Below are 15,469 nucleotides of genomic sequence, written 5' to 3' on the forward strand. Positions count from 1 at the left end.
CAGTCCTAATAAAAGAAAAGCTATAAAATAAAACACAAGAGACACTGCTAGTAAAGGCATAGTCTTTGAACAACTTAAACATCAGAATAATTTATTTTATTTATTTAAACTGCTTTTACCAGGTAAGTGTGGTGGTCATCTGACTAGATTCACTGTGGAGCACATCCAGAATAGCTTGTTGAATGCAGCAGCATAATAGGCTCAATTTAGAGTATATACAGAGCAGTTCAATTACAAAATAGTTATATAAGATAGCATATGAGTAGTGCACTTCTCATATGGTGCTGTTCTGAGCTTAACATTAGAATTGGGAGCTCCAGTTCATTCATTGGCAGTGTAAAGGAAGCCTAATTGCCACTCCACTAATTGGTGGAAAAACTAGTGTTTGCTTAAGAAGTGCTCGTCATCTATGATTAAGAAAAGGCAAATAAAAGAAGCTAAGACACTGAAAACAAAACAAATAGTACAAATCCGTAAGAATTGGAGGTTGATATCCTCAAACCCATCACTAGCAGGAAAATTGGGAGACGAACCTAGATTTATTTTTAAACGATCTAAAAATTTGAAGGAACTATTACAAAGGGACATCCAACAGCATAGTTTTTATAAAAGGAAAGGAATGTCCAGATGTGGATTCTGTAACTTCTGTAACAATGTCCGAACAGGGGAGACATTCCTTGTTAGGGACAGGAAGTTTGTCATCAAGCATGCACTTAATTGTGAGAGCAAATCAGTTATATACATTGCTATGTGCAACTGCTGCTCTGGGTTCTACATCGGAAAAACCGACAGGAGACTGCGAGATAGGATGTATGAGCACTTGTATGCAATTAGGACATGTAAAGATGACAACGCACTGGCCAAACATATTGCATTGTTCCCAGGACATAGTTTTAGCTTTATGGCTATAGACCATGTACCCTTAAAAATCAGAGGGGGCCCTGTATCTTTAATACTAGAAAATTGTGAGCTGGATTGGCAGTTGCGCTTGGACGCTTTCTGTTTCCCTGGCCTTAACACTAACTGCAACATTGCCCCAGTTCTTAAATTAAAAAGTTATTTTAGGTAAAACTTACTGTTATTATATAGTTTTCTCTGACTTTAGGTCTGACCCGTATATCAGGCAATACATATTGGATGACTTGGCAGTCTTGTGTGTTTTCAGCACCTTGCACTAACACATTGGGTCTAGCCAGTTGACTTGACCGTCTACTATTCAGGGCTTGCTTAACCTAACAGTCAGGGATATAACCTAGTCTTAGTGGTCTTAGTAGGAAGACACAATGGATTTTCACGTGCTGAATCTTTTAGGTCGCACGTGTTTTCAGCAGGGCAAAGGATATTTTTCCCCTTTCCTTTTCTTTCCCCTTCTCCCCCCCCCCCCCCTTCTTCTTCCTTCTTTTTTCCTTAGTCCTGCATGGTTACAGCACAAACAGAATGTTTAATAAACTAAGCCTGAGCAAATATGAGCAGTATTTATCCCTTATACACACCTCATATAAGGTAAATTTGTTTTTAATGTTTTAAGAGAGTATCAGAGTATACTTTTCGATAGATCTACTTACATATTTTGTATTGTTGTTTATTGTAAATAGTAATGACATCTGTTTTTTGTCATCTATATTATTGTTAAGTCGCTGAGATCTTTTTTCATATAATTGAATCCATTTCTTATTGTTGTGTGCTACTTTTAAAAATGATTTTAAATGTGGGATGCCTTTATCTTTTTAGCACTTTGTATGTGTTTTTAAATACAGCTGTTCGGTAACAGGAAACAGGAATATGTCATTTCCTGATGTAGTATTTTTAAAGTGAGTGTTTTTTGTCTAACTTGTTTCTCTGAAGAAGCTGCAGTGGTCTGTGGCGAAAACGCTCTTTTGGTTTGTTCAAAATAAAAGCGTTAAGAAGCTTTTTGACTCGGAGGCGTTTCTGTCTGCAAACAAGGTTCCTCATTGTGTACTTTTTGGTCTGACTTGTTTGAAAGCAGTTTAAATAGTACAAATCATGGGTGACAACATGGTCCAGTCATTAAACCCAAGTGATCTAGGAGAAGAGGAAGAGCAGTCATCATTGTTTATGATTTTTAAAGAATTGCACTTGGGAGATGGTATTCAAAAAGTCAAGGAATATCTGAGTGTAACATTGATAGCTGATAGTGGGTAATTAAATGGTATTAAGCATTATGGACAGCTTATCAAAATGATTTAGACACCCATTATTCTGTGTAGGGGGGTTCTAGGTTACTACATCGACAACGTAGAACACCAACATCCACTTCTTCGACACGAAAACACCGACACAGAAATGATCGAAACTGCAAATCACGGACATTTAACAGGTAAGGGGTTTAAATTTTGCTAATCATGCCTACCATGAGGACTAAGTAATACAATGATCGTAACACATGCATTACACTGCCACACTTACTAAAACATGGTAGGCATGATTAGCGAAATTTAAACCCCTTACCTGTGAAATGTCCGTGATTTGCAGTTTCGATCATTTCTGTGTTGGTGTTTTCGTGTCGAAGAAGTGGATGTCGGTGTTCTACATTGTCGATGTTGTAACCTAGAACCATATATATATTATATATATATATATATATATATATATATATATATCTACATATACAACCAACTCTCTCTGGCCCATAACATTTTATATCAACCAGAAAAAAAAACCTGCATTGCAAAGACTACTTCACCTCCATACCAATAACAGAAGTCTTCACTCCAGTAACAAACTTATTCTCACAGTAACTAAGCCAAAATAATGCAGCAGGTGATGCCTTCTTTTCTAATTATGTATACAAAATATGAAATGCTGTACCCTATAACATAACTACTATGACATTCTTCATGCAGTTCAAAAAAGCATTAAAACTGCATCTCACTAATAACTGGCTATGCTGTTGCACTTCACCAGGCTAGACCCTCCACTATGTTAGACCCTACACCACCTTAACTATCTCACACCTCAAGATGAACAGATAGGTTTATATTCTACTACTGTAGAAATACATACAATATAATAAAATAGATGGTTATGGTTTAGACCCCAATAACATTTAAGAAGTTTTTGGTTTACACATGACTCCCTCCAGCAATGATTGAGGTCATTTTATATATATGTATATGTGTATGTATATATATATATATATATATATATATATATATATATATATATATATATATATATATATATATAAATCTTTAGACTAATGAAACTATTACTGTAAGATTTCTCTGTTTTTCACTAATTGTGACTGCTATGTATGAATATACTACTATTAATTAAGACTCACTGCATTTTGTATCTAAATATACTTTGTAAAGTTTGTATTTTTTTGTTACATGCTATTCATATGTGTGGAGCTTTTCTCCCCAGGCCTCCACTGAAAATGGACCTGTGTTCAGTGGACTATCCCGGTTAGCAAATTAGCAAATGTAAAATATATATTTATATATATATATATATATATATATATATATATATATATATATATATATAAATATATATACATATATCATTATATAATTTACCTCTTAAATTGTATTGCTCAGCTATCCTTTTAAAAATATATATCTGTTTAATTTTACAAGCTTGTGCCTGATGCCTTATTTACTTTAATTAAGACAAAAGTACTGATATTTAGTGGTGCTGGACTGTGATGTCCACCTCTAAAAAGAGAGACAGCCTGCTCCAGCTATCACTTGTGTCAGTTCTTATATTTTTAATAGCGTATTTTTTTAGATTGGATCAGTAAATGGAGTCTTTCAGGCCTGGTCTTAAAATTGTAATTCTACCATAAAGCAGAGAGAGAGTGAGAGAGAGAGAGAGAAAGTTATAGTACAGGAAGGTACTACTTGCTTGTCCTGAAAATTGTGGTTTGCATGTGGATGGTGTGAAAGTAGTACTTTATCCAATTTATGATTACTGTTGATAACCTGGCATTGTAAGGCACTAACATCAGAGTTTATTTTATAGGAGTATGTAGAGTTATATGCCCTATAACCCTACTCAGTGGCTGATTTATAGATATTATAAGGCCACTGAGTTTTATGGCCATTCAAGCCTTACCAGTAAAATTCCTCAGGCTGAAACCTCCTTTCTCCAGTAGTGCCATACCAGCCAATCCCAAGGCAAATTTGTGGATATCTGTCCAGTCTACTAGGTTATATTTAAAGGAAGAGTCACACTGCTTAACATGCTGGGGAAGATTTTCCAGAGGTTTGGGAGATATACACACTGAGCAGAGTGGATAAGTTGTTGACCACAGCTGTTAGCTGAGATATAGAAGTATCCTGTTTTTTTCGATTATTTATACAGATTGTTTTTAACAATTAATATATAGCACTTTTATTGTCTGCTTTTTAGTCTTCGAGTGTATTTTATTGCTATTAACTAATCTGCACAAGTAACTGATTTGTCTGCGGTTAAAAGCATTCTGTATCTTTACAAATCTTTGCTTTCTCTAGTGCTACTGTCTGTAGGCTATTGTTTCTAGCTGAAGCCTCTTTAACTTTGCTAGATTGTGTTAATAGTCTGCTGAGTGGGGGCTGGTTCTTTTGTGTTCTTGTAAAAAAAAAAAAAAAAAGTTGTTCTTCTGGTATTTAAGCCCTAACTTTGATAGGGTTTCTGTCTATACACACTGAGCAGAGTGGATAAGTTGTTGACCGCAGCTGTTAGCTGAGATATACAAGTATCCTGTTTTTTTTTTTCGATTATTTATACAGATTGTTTTTAACAATTAATATATAGCACTTTTATTGTCTGCTTTTTAGTCTTTGAGTGTATTTTATTGCTATTAACTAATCTGCACAAGTAACTGATTTGTCTGCAGTTAAAAGCATTTTGTATGTTTACAAATCTTTGCTTTCTCTAGTGCTACTGTCTGTAGGCTATTGTTTCTAGCTGAAGCCTCTTTAACTTTGCTAGATTGTGTTAATAGTCTGCTATGTGGGGGCTGGTTCTTTTGTGTTCTTGTAAAAAAAAAGTTGTTCTTCTGGTATTTAAGCCCTAACTTTGATAGGGTTTCTGTCTATACACACTGAGCAGAGTGGATAAGATGTTGACCGCAGCTGTTAGCTGAGATATGCAGGTATCCTGTTTTTTTTTTTTTCGATTATTTATACAGATTGTTTTTAACAATTAATATATAGCACTTTTATTGTCTGCTTTTTAATCTTTGAGTGTATTTTATTGCTATTAACTAATCTGCACAAGTAACTGATTTGTCTGCAGTTAAAAGCATTTTGTATGTTTACAAATCTTTGCTTTCTCTAGTGCTACTGTCTGTAGGCTATTGTTTCTAGCTGAAGCCTCTTTAACTTTGCTAGATTGTGTCAATAGTCTGCTGAGTGGGGGCTGGTTCTTTTGTGTTCTTGTAAAAAAAAAAGTTGTTCTTCTGGTTTTTAAGCCCTAACTTTGATAGGGTTTCTGTCTATACACACTGAGCAGAGTGGATAAGTTGTTGACCGCAGCTGTTAGCTGAAATATACAAGTATCCTGTTTTTTTTTTCGATTATTTATACATATTGTTTTTAACAATTAATATATAGCACTTTTATTGTCTGCTTTTTAGTCTTCTAGTGTATTTTATTGCTATTAACTAATCTGCACAAGTAACTGATTTGTCTGCAGTTAAAAGCATTCTGTATCTTTACAAATCTTTGCTTTCTCTAGTGCTACTGTCTGTAGGCTATTGTCCCCACATACTTGGTGGCTTTGCAGTTGCCCGCCCCTACTGTAAATCTGATCTGTGACACTCCTCCCAGTCTAGTGTCATTAGCTCATTGCCTTAATATTGCTACAACTCAAGTGCTCTAGGTTGCACTGCATCTGAAGTGTTTGTGTGTTTTAGTTGCTTTTCTGTATATATAGACTTCTCTGTTTCTTTAACTAAATAAGCTCTGCAAAGTTGTTTTATTGCATTCCTGTCTGTATTTCTGAGTTTTTTGCACTTTTAAAGTTTGTTTTTGCTTAGTTTAACTGGTAGGCTACACACTCAAGTGTGCTAGCCGAATTAAAGCATTTACTGTGTTTATGTACCTAATTTCTGCTACTTTAAAAAAAAAAAAAAAATCCTTGTTTCCCACCTTTACTGAACTAGAATAGTCCAGTCTTCAGGTATTGCTGATCTCTGGGCTGTGTCATAGTTCCTGTGTTGCCCATATCCGTATTTGGATAGGAGGAAGCTTCTTTGTTCACCAGTGAGAGTGGGGAGTTCTGAGCAGCCTATCTGTCCCTTGAGGAGTGGTTCCAGTCCAATGACCAGTAGCTTATTGGCCGTTTTGGGCCATTTCCTATCTCTTTCTAATCCCCTGCTTTAAAGCCAGCTTTAGCGCGCTTTTGCACTTATAATTTAAAGTTTGTCCTGTTTGTTGCATTTACCTTTTGAGGCTACACACTTAAGTGTGCTAGCCTGTGTTACATATTTATTGCATTTTCCTGCTGTTTGTTGCAAAAAAAAAAAAATTATCCTTGTTTCCCGTATTTCCTGACTTAATAGTCCAAATACAGGCTTTGCTGTATTCTGGACTTTTGGAAAGTTCCTGTGTTGCCCATTTCCTTTCTTGGATAAAGGGAGGCTTCTTTGTTCACCAGTGGCAGTGGGGAGCTTGGAGCAGCCTATCTATTCCTGGAGGAGTGTTCCCAGCACAAGAATCTGGTAGTCTATTGGCCGTTTTGGGCCAATTTCTAGCTCTTTCAAGTCCCCCTGTATAAAACCCACTTTAGCGCGGCTTTGCGCGATTTTGCGCATAGCGCAGCATCGGGCAGCGCCGTTTAATTGGGCTTGAACCATTCTCAGCTCCACAAAGTCTGCTCTTCACTTTTTCCCTTAGAACTGATCTAGTTCTCATAACAAACACCCTATTCCCACTCTAAAGCCTGGCACTTGCTCACTAAAGCAATTATATAAGTCAGCACTAAAAAATTAAAAGCACTACACCCTCACAAACTCCCCTTGAGTACTTTGTTCCCCATTGGCTCTTTTTTTCAATTATAAAGGAATTCCCAATACTATTCTAGCATGTCCAAAGGTCAGTTGTCAATCTCCTCTCCGGTCCAGCTGGTGAATCTGGGAATCTTGAGGCAATGTTACAACTGCCTCATGTACACAGACAACCCTCTCCTCCTCCCAACAAATTCCAACACATGTGAGAGATGCAACCATATAGCCAAACTGGAGGCTAAGCTCTCTCAACTCAGTACTGGCGTAACCAGTCAGGAGGAGAAGGAAACCACACTCACTACAATTCCAGTCTCACATAGACCTACCACGACAGCAAACCAAACACATAAACACACAAAAACATACTTGGAGGCTCTAAATAAAAATCTGCCTAAGCAGCAGAGACCTCCAAAGCAAACACCCAAGCAACCGCTACCCCAAAACAAAACACGTGCAACACATAGCTCACAAAGCCAGTGTGCCAAACAGTCACAGACCTTAAGGCTAAACAACACACCTGATACACTTGTAATAGGTGACTCTATCGTCAGGCACACTGACGTCCCGCTCACCAGGCTGAACAAGGAGAAGGTCATTGTGAGCTGCCTGTCGGGTGCTAGGATCCACCACATAACACATGCACTCAGGTCACTCCAAGGCAAGTACAAATATGACTCAGTCATTGTCCATGCTGGTGTGAATAACCTGAGACATACCTCCCTGGACTACATGAAAAGAGACATAGAGGAGCTCTCTGAGCATGTAGCCCAGGCCGGTATGACCCTGACCTTGAGTAGCATCTTACCCTCACCAAGAATGATGCCACAATATGAAGACAAGATGATCAATTTCAACAATTGGCTTAGGTATTGGTGTCATTCAAAGGGGATCCAATGCCTGTCTGCCTGGGATGACATGCTCGACAAGCCACGATGCTTCACTAGGGATGGCTTGCACCTGTCACCCCTGGGCTTTCGGATATTGGCAAAGGCTCTTGCCACCCCCATAGTGCCTTTTTTAGGCAAGGCTCAAAAGACAAACCCACCTCCATAGGTATCACAAGGGATAAGAAACTAAGAGTAATGCTACTCAACGCCAGAAGTCTAAACCTCAAGATGCATGCACTCAAAACTCTCCTTAGCATGGAGAACATCAATATCTGTGCAGTAACAGAAACCTGGTTCAAGGCTCCCGAGAGCACCCCAGCACTACCAGGTTATACCTCATACCATGTTTTTCGGCCCCAAAACTTTGACCAAACCACAAAAGGAGGGGGAGTATCAATATTTGTCAAAGATACCCACACCCCCAGGTTGGTGGCACAGCACGAAGCATCAGAAACTATCCATGTGCAACTAATAGTGGGTAAAACTGCCTTCCAGTTTATAGCCTGCTACAGACCACCCTCCCAAACCCAGGAATCCCACTCGGCCTTCCTGAGAACACTGGAAAATATGAAGGTCTCTCCAAACACCATTATATTGGGTGACTTCAACTACCCTAACATAGACTGGGAGCATTACTCTAGCTCCAACACCCTAGCCCAAAGGTTCCTAGAATTTATAAACTCAAATGCTATGAAACAACTTGTTGCCACTCCCACAAGAGGGGAAAACATACTGGACCTGATCAACACCAACATGGGGACTCTATGCTCCAGACCAGAAGTGTATCCCTCACTGGTAAGATCAGACCATAAATTAATCTCACTAGATATTCACATCCCGACCCCAGCCCCTGACAGAAAACCACAGTGAAAAACTTCTCTAAAGCAAATTTCACACTCCTCAAAACTGAGGTGGAATCCTTCAAAGCCCCCGGGCCTGTGGAAAATATGGCCCAGACCGCAGAATCCTTTATAAACGCATTCTATGAACACCTTCAGGAATGCATGGATCATGCAATCCCAAATAAAACCAAGACCCAATCCTCCAAAGTTAGGCGTCCTGTCTGGTTGACCCCAGCCATAAACAAACTATACAATAGAAGGAGGAAGCTACTACATGATAGAGCAAAATCCCAAAAAGGGAAGGCATCTCTGATCAGTATTAGGAAAAAACTACGGGCACTCATAAAATTGTCTAAGGCCAGCTTCAAGAGAAAAATTGCACAGGACACTAAGGATAATCACAAGGCTTTCTTTAGTTATGTTAGGAACCTGGGTGGGAATTCCTAGATATGCTCAGAATTAGTCCAAAATGACAAAAAATACACCAAACCCACAGACATTGCCAACATCCTAGCTGACAGGTTCAGCACAAACTCCCCCCCCCCTTCCCCACCAATAGGGCAAATATCTATCCCAGCAGAGTGCTGCCCCCCTGACATCTCAGATGCTCAGGTAAGAGCCGCCCTCTCCAAAGCAAAAAACACAGCATCAATGGGACCAGACGGTGTCCCTGGCTGCATCCTACATGAACTCCAAGAAGAACTAAACCCAAACATAAAACTACTGTTCAATCTCAGCTGTACTACAGGATATGTACCCATAGAGTGGTGTACAACAACAGTGGTCCCTCTCCACAAAGGTGGTGCCTCAATGGATCCTGGAAACTATTGCCCCATAAGCTTGACTAGCTTGGTCTGCATAGCTATGGAAAGGATCATCATGGACCTCATAAATAAAGATATTGAGGACCTACAGACACTGGATCCTACCCAGTTCGACTTTGTTAAGGGCAGATCCTGCCTCTTAAACCTGGTCGATTTCTTTGAAACAGTCACCAAATCCATTGACGAGGGGAAGGTGGTCCACACAGCTTATCTGGACCTTGCAAAAGCCTTTGATACAATACCCCACTTGGGCATTATAGATAAGCTCACCAGCTTAAATATAAACCCCTATGTTACTAGATGGGTTGCAAACTGGCTCAAGGACAGAAGCCACATGGTTAGAATTGCTGGAGCCATTCTCAGACTCTAAACCAGTTACAAGTGGCATCCCACAAGGCTCAGTCCTGGGACCTCTCTTGTTCGGTATATATTTCTCGGAGGTACAGGCTAACACGGAAGGACTGTGGCTGACCAAGTTCGCAGATGACTGCAAACTGGGCACCATAATATACTCCAGCCGACACAAGCATCCTACAAAAGGGCCTCATAGAATCAGACAACTGGTGCCAGAGCCATGGCCTCAAGCTAAATGCTAAAAAGTGTATAGTCATCACCTTTTGCAAAAATAAAGTGCCCACAAATTACCACATAGGTGGTAATCCATTAAGTACGGAAGAAGTAATTAGGGACCTGGGGAACCAAGTTGATAGCAATCTCTCATTTGACAACCACGTGGCCAAAGTGGTTAGAAAAACATTTTATATATCCCACCTAATTATGAAGGGATTTACATCTAGATCAGGGGAGGTCATCGTGCCTCTTTACTCATCCCTCATCAGGCCCATAATTGAGTACAATGCCCCTTTTGGGATGTACCTTACCAGACACCTGCAGCAACTGGAATGACCCCAAAAGTACCTCACCAAGAGGATCAAAGGGCTCAAACAGATGCCATATGCTGCCCGGTTAAAGAAACTCCAGCTCTACTCAGTGGCATACTGCCTGCTCAGAGGCAATCTGTGCCTGACATATAAAGCCATGTCCAACCCGGAATTAATGGACATGCTGCACCTCAGAAAATCCAAATCCCATTGAGCTATGCGCTTGAGAAACTTGAACCTCAGCACTGAAATAAATAGGACATGCTGGAGGGACAGATTCATAACCCAGAGGCTCCCTTCACTCTGGAATAAAATCCCAGTCCAGGTTAGGCAGAGTCCCTCATTGACTCTCTTCAAGAGGAATCTTGATGAGTGAATGGGAGATAGTAGGTTTACCCCGGGTATCACTTCTGTGTCACTGTTAGACAGAGGCACAGTATACTAACCTCGTAAAAGGGCATAGCAAAATTCATTTAAAATGAGTGGCGAAAGCCAAACACACTCTGGCTAGGCTTATAAATGCCCTAGGGCAGATAGCCTAGTATGAACCTATGAACCTATAAACCTGTCCCTCCATCATTTTTTATTTATATATTGGTTTAAAATATAGCTTCCTGGTTCTATTGCTAGTCAAGATATTAGACTTGCTTGCAGAGATATAAGAGATCCAGAGATCCTCCACCCCTTAAAGGACAACAATGGGATTTTATTATTCAATGCTCAACTTCTCTGTCTTTTTCTCCCTATTTACTGTCCCTGCTATGAATAAATAAAAATACAGCATTTAAAATATTTTAAATTGACTGTTTCTCTCCACTGAACAGTACCTTACTGTACTGTGGTGCTTCCGCTTTCAAAAAACTTTTGTCCTACCCTTGCTGTAGTCTCCAATTCATTGGTGTCATCAAGGCCATGGAATATAAGTAGTTTTCTGGCAATTTCCCTCCCCAAACTGACATCACCACTACCATCCTAAAAAAACACCCATGCTGTGAAGTGACAGCTCCCTGGTCCTTCCCCTACCCATACAGAAAGTAAAGGCTAGAGCAAGGAAACAGTACATGAGTCAAGTCTCCTGCTTTGAGCTGTCAATCACAGTAGGTACCAGCTCAAATTACCCTTAATACTTTGGCAGCTAGGGAAGTTAGGTGTGAAGGGGGATGGGAGATGAGTCAAACTAGTACAATTCAGGCTTCACACAAGGCTGCAGTTTAGCCATTCTAAATAGAAGCAGCAGTAAAAAGCACTTTGAAAGTTGGTTCTGTGGCATTTGCACTGTTTGTGTTTTAAGTAGTCACTGAACGGTATGAAATGTTACTTAAAATTAACTTCCTGATAGAAGTGTATGCATGTAAAATCAATGTAATGACAGGAGCTTTATGAAGAAAGAAGCTTGAATGATGTAATTTTTACAGACAAGCACTGCATTGTGGGATACCTAGAGGTAGACTAAATAATCAGAATTACTTCAAGATGCCAGAACCCATGTGGTCAGACTGAGAAATTACATATAAAAATATTTAAAAACCTGTAAATAGTCCCATAGTGGTATTAAAATGTAGGAATCACCAAGCCACAATGAAATAAACATGTTTTTTGAGTCTGTGGGTGTGGTTCTCCTTTAAAAGTCTGTAAGACACTGAATAAAGGATAAAGCTTCTAGCCTTCCTTAGTAGTTCACCAGCTTTAGACTCGTGATATTTTTGGCTAAGAATCTTTGGAGTTTTCTAATTGGACTTAGTGAGATAAGGGAGTACTTACCTCTTTAGACTGTGATTGCATTCCTTTGGAAATTAACTGGGCTAAATTAAAGGATTTCCTGACAACTGTTATCACACTGTGGTCAAACAAGAGGAAGCTGTCAACCCCAGTATATAGTTCATTGACTACATTTTTGTTTGGAGTGATGTGTTGTCTATACAGTATGATGAGGTGAGGGTAGTCTACCAAAAGTGATTATACTGTACTTTTTAGCATATAGTTTGAGCCACTATTTAGAAAACCAATATTTTATTAAGGCAAGTTCATTCAATAGGGTTTGCGTGTTATAACTCAACTTAACAACAATACTCAATTTGCAGCTACCTGCAAACATTGTTAGCCAGAAATCTTAACTTCCTGCTTTGGAGATATGCAAAGTGAATTCAGAAAAGGAGCAGTCCCAGCACTAAACCCTGAGGGATACCGCTGGTCATGTTCATGCTTTCTAATAGGTGCCTGCAACTTGCACTGTGTGGGTTCTGTTCTTTCAGCCAGTTTGCTAACCATCTTAACACCCATGGATTGATTTGTAAAGCATTTAGCATTTGTATGATGCCAGCATGGGGAATGGTATCAAAGGCCTTGGTCCAGTCAAGATATGCTGTGTACACTGCATGGCTACCATCTACAGCCTCTGTAACCCTTTCAGAGATGTTTACCAGGTTACATAGGCTGTCTCCTTCACAAGCTGAAACTATTGTGAATGTTAAGTCCAATAAGATTTTTTATATCACAGTTTATGAGGTAATTTATAGTACATTTGTGGTTTTGCAGATGGGGCTTGTAAGGCCAATACATAATTACCCAAATCAGTTGCAAGGCCACCGGTATGGAGGGCCATCACTATTGCAGTGCACCACTCATCAAGGACAAAACCAATAGCTAAACTTAGGTTAAACTTTTTAAGGAGTGTATCTGCAAGGAGGAAGTCTTTTTGGTCTTTGTTAGCACTTTCAGTTAATGATCTTTAGAGATAATTGGGGCTGTAAGGGACTGACATATTTTGGGGTATGAGAAAAATAAAGGGGATGAAGCTGACACTAAATTTGTTTGCTGGATAGTCATCAATGTATTTTGGGTCAGAACAGGAGGTGTCAGTTCATAGAAATGAAGTATTGTTCTTTAGTTAGGATTTATAATTATATTTGGCTTCAGAAGCCAGCTTAGGTTCAAGGGCTCCTTTAGTGGACATGATAATATTCTTCATTTTTATAATGCTTTTGATTTTATCATCAAGAAGAGGAGGTTTGGATCTACCAAATAATTTGAAGAGTTTCATTATTTTATTGTATAGTTTATCTATGGTGGTGTACCACTAGGGTAATTTGTTTTCGAGTTTCTTGGAGTACTTGGTACTGGTAGGGTGTGCTAGCTCTATTCATATCTGTGAATGGATGTTGAATTCCTTAACAAAGCTATCTTTGTATTAAAATAAGGGGGAGGTGCAGTCATGAGTGAATTTTGATATTTTTCACTGAGTGGGGATAGCATGTTTGCAGTCCTTAAACTCAGTGAGATTTGCTGTTTAACAGAGATGTCACAAGTTTAAGGTCAGACTTTAACGGGGAAGGAAATGCCAAAGGAATATTGCAAGAGGCAGCCACATTTGTAAGAATCAGGTTATGAATGTGTTCCCTAGTAAGTTTGTTTTTCAACAGCTTAAGGGAATTTTTGTTAAGTCTAGGAATTGTGGGGCATAGGTGTCACAGTTTATTGAATGGTAAAGTCACCTAAAGAAAATGAGATTTTGCTGATAAGGAGATCATTTAGAGTAATGATTAATCTTACATGGTCATCAGGGAACAAGCCATTAGTTAATAATTAATCCCATGTAGAGTGATCTGCAGTTCATTTAGAGGAATGTATGTATCCATAGAGATATTTGTGGAGGTAACATGTTTCTTGACAAATTTGGAAACTCTACCACAGTTGCTTTTTGGTCTGAAGGCATGAAAATTGCAAAACCCTAATGTTCTTCATGTTTAACTGTTACAGTCATTACATTTGGGTTATCTGCTTGCAGTAGCCCTCAGTCGGCCTGATTAACAAAGTCTTGGGTTCTGCGTTGGTTGCTGTCCCTTCTTCCATGACATCAGGTTGTCAGGGGTATAAAACATGCAGCCGACGCCATTACATCAGTCTTTCTTGCCGTGCAGCCTGAAGCATAAGCAGTTCACAAGTGCTGGTCAGCCGACTCCTGAAATTTTCGTTTTCGAGTTTCAGAACCAAAGTCTTCAACTAAAGCTAAGTACCCCATTGGGGAAACTTTTTATTGCTCCTTACTAATGTCAGTAAAAGTTAATAATTGCATTACTTGTGGAAAGCAAATACCTTACAAAGATTTTCATTCGTACTGTATTCCTTACCTAGGTCCTGACCACGACGTACCTTGCTGTCGGCTTTGTGCTTTATTTAAACAGCGCACTATCCGTCGTCTGTATATTTTCACTTCTAAATATTTCAGTTCTCGGTTTAATTATCCAGAAATGTCGTTGGCTAGCCTTCCGACTACCGGGATTCTGAAAAAATGCAAAGATAAAGATAGAGACAGGCCGCCGAGGTCCAAAGCTGCCAACCACGCTTCTCCTAAGCCAGTCGCCAGTTCACTCAGTGAGACGCTTTTGCAGCCTCTGATACCCACTACTTCTGGCTCGCAGGCCTCTACTGAGACTCATTCGGAGTCTGGTATGCCGTGAGATGCTTCAACTGTAGAACCTGTGGATTTCTCTACCTTGGATGGGTCCGGAGCCATTGTGCTGGCACTGGCTTCTGAGGGTGTATTCAGGCCTACAGACTTGCATATTAAACCAACACCTTCTTCTTCATTTAGGCCAAAATCTTGAACCATGCCTAAGAAACCGACGCCCAGGCTGCATGCTCAGGCCTCTATGCCTAAAAAACAAATGATAAGAATGACTGAAAATCTTATAACTGTAATCTGGGGAAGTCAACCTCCCCCTTCTAAGAGACCTAGGACTGAAGTTGTTTATGAATCTTCTGAACAGGATTCTGATTTTTCTGATTCTTCTGACGGTCTGGATTTGCCCTTATCTACTTATGAGGATTCTGATGCAGAGGACTCTATTCCCTGTGCTTCCCCTCCAGAGGATTTTTCTTTTGGTGAAACCTTACATACTCTAAGGGAGCATTTCCACTGGGAAAGCCAGGATTTTTCTGATTCAAAAAAGAGGCTTAGGGATTTCTTACTCCTGCCTCAGCATAGGCCTCTAGCTATACCTCCTGTACTAGACATTGTTGATGATGCTTTCTCAGAATCTAGTTTGGCCCCTGATTCTTTGCCTCCTGCTCCCAGAAAACC

The sequence above is a fragment of the Protopterus annectens genome, chromosome 5.part0 (genome assembly GCF_019279795.1).
Source record: "Protopterus annectens isolate FY-2018-M chromosome 5.part0, PAN1.0, whole genome shotgun sequence".
Classification (NCBI taxonomy): Eukaryota; Metazoa; Chordata; order Ceratodontiformes; family Protopteridae; genus Protopterus; species Protopterus annectens.